The sequence below is a fragment of the Anneissia japonica genome, unplaced genomic scaffold (genome assembly GCF_011630105.1).
Source record: "Anneissia japonica isolate Jap-2015-1 unplaced genomic scaffold, ASM1163010v1 scaffold195932_len2646_cov214, whole genome shotgun sequence".
NCBI lineage: Eukaryota > Metazoa > Echinodermata > Crinoidea > Comatulida > Comatulidae > Anneissia > Anneissia japonica.
Genome location: NW_022719907.1, coordinates 1 through 2,646, shown reverse-complemented (window position 1 = coordinate 2,646; position 2,646 = coordinate 1). Strand labels below are relative to the sequence as shown.

Genomic DNA, 2,646 nt, shown 5'->3' with positions numbered 1-2,646 from the left:
ACAATCTAGGGAGCTGGTCCCAAACACGAGGCAACCTGATGGCTACCGAGTTGAAAAATGCTTGGTGACGGAAACACAAGCGATCATTATGTCTGGTATTGATTTTGATACCATCATAAACCGTGATGCAGCTTAGAAGGCCCATCAGAACTTTAAAGCAAAAAATAATAAGCAATTTGTCCCTTCTGACAGACAAAGAAGAAAAAGAAAGCAAATGTAACCTCTCCTCAAAGCTCATCTGTCCTCGATGTTGTTTAAGGGACAGAACATAAGGTGGACAGAACTTTATGCTAATAATATATGCTGTATTTTACAAACTGTTAGGTACACCCACAGAGAGCAATATTTAGTTATAACTAATGTAATTCCTCAGCTAAATCAGAGAATTCCCTGTGGATTGGTGTTCAAACCTACCAGGTACACCACTTATACTTGTGGGTGGATAGGTAAAATTCCTTGCACAGAGTGGTTTGAAGGTTAAGTGACTGTGCCTGAATCATAACCACTGCACAAGTTATATTTAAACTCAGTAAGTAATCAATTATTATCCTTCTTTTCAGATAACAGAGCAAGCAAAGTTCCTAACCAAAAACAAAGTACATTTTGCTGTAGGAACACCGAACAGGGTCTCATCCCTGATTGACCAAGATGCACTGGATCTTACTCGCGTCAAATACATAATTCTGGACTGGAATTTCCGCGACCTCAAGAAACGTAGAATGGTGGACATACCCGAAATAAAGAAGGATTTGTTAATTTTTTTAAAAGACAAGGTTATACCAACTATTTTGAAAGGAACTAGGTTGAAAATAGGAATTTTTTGAATGCATTGAACCTTTACTTCTTTCATGACCTTTACCAGCCTTGCCTTGTTTACACAGCAGAAGAACATCGCGTTTATCAATTGATATAGGTGTTAAGTGGGCGTGGAGTTAGTAACTCCGCATAAGGGATCAGTAACCACGATGATCTACGAAGTGGTAACATACATCATCGGCGTGATCTTTGTGCAAATTAGCTGTTGTTGACCTGGAAGTGCTGTTCATAAACAGCGTGAATACCAATATTAATATTTGAAAAATTATGTTTTAATCAATTACATACATTTTTAAACTTTTTTGACAAAAGATTTCATGAATGCATGCATTTTTTTCAGGTCAGTTTTAATCACATGACTTCCTTCACATACAACCGATAATGTTTTTATCGTGTAGAGGCACGACTGGAGATCATTGGTGTTACCTACCTGATAGCAAACAGCCGTGTAAACAAGGCTAGAATTATATTTGATTGAACTGAATGCATTGGAACAATTTCAAACTCTTGCACTGTAGACCTGGCTCAGGTGCATGGCTCGCCATTCTGAATATTACTGATATAGAATAAAAGTGGATCTTAGTAATGAATTCATAATACTGTTTGCAATCACACACATCACACGAAGGCCTTCTAATGAGAAAGGATTTATTTTCAAATAATATTTGATCAAAGGCAAAATGGTTGCTTATTTAAACATACCGTACATTCTCGCGACGAGGTTTAAAATAGCAAATTAAAAAACAGAGTGTCGTCTTATATGCACGAATTACAAATTTTTGATTTATTAAATCATGTTCGTCTTAAGCGCCTAAATGGTATTATTTTGAAAGATTAGCCTTGCATTTGGCTCCTTTTTTAGCCAGCCAGATGCAGCATCAAGACCATAAAAAGCAGGAAAAAAGTAGGAAGTCCAACGATGAAACAGGGAGTCGTCTTGTATATTAGATACAGAACTTGTATTTCAATATAAAAAGCATTTAACTTCTCAAACATGTAAAATAATAAAATCCATACATTGTGGTTGTATTTTATTAAAATTATGTACTAACAATTATAGGCAGTTAATGTTGATTTTAATTGAATTCATTCAATTTTCATTTCGTATATCACTGACCTACTACAGTACACCACCAGCTGGTATTGAAAAACAACCCTATTTATATGACTTCACATTATTTTTCTTTTACAAAGACCTCTTGCCAACATTGACATGTGATAAGCACTTGTGGAGGAAATGTTATCGATCCTGACTTAACACAAATGGTCATCAATTCATCTTGATCTGAATACACCTTCTACCAACACTTCTTCTACACCACCTGCACTGGTAGATGGACACGCTACCTGTTGGGGGAAGGGGTTCCTTGCAGACATAACATACCTGGTTCTTCCACTGTGGTAGATGCACCTTGCAGTAGTAGGCTAAATGATTGTCAGGGGGGGAAAAATCTAGGTTAATGAACTGAGAGCTTCTAAATGGATTTAAAATTAACAATTCATTAAAGATTGGTTTGGTTACAGTACATGATTACCATTAATGTTAGGGGAAAGTAAAGGAATATGATAACCCTGGTTATAAGGCACGGTACTGAGGAAGGAGATCCAATACTTGTGAAACCCCATGGCTATAAATCCCTTTAAAAAAACTGTTTCTTGATTGGATTTAATGATCAATATCAATACTAGACATGTTGCAATTGTATGGGGATTTTCAAGTGATACTGTACCTTCATTCTGCTTATGTTGATAAAGCTTTGGAACTTCATTAGAGCACAGAACACAGCAATCCCTATTGGGTCTATCCACCACCGCACTGCTGATACCACC

At 36.5% G+C, this 2,646-nt stretch overlaps 1 long non-coding RNA gene across 1 annotated transcript; it reads right to left on the bottom strand.

Annotated features, from left to right (window-relative positions):
• Positions 1–1,910: 1,910 nt before the first annotated feature.
• Positions 1,911–2,646, bottom strand: LOC117111117. The gene is made up of 2 exons (XR_004445820.1): positions 2,547–2,646; positions 1,911–2,241 (listed from the first exon to the last, which is right to left on the bottom strand). It is a non-coding gene; the product is annotated as an uncharacterized LOC117111117 (long non-coding RNA).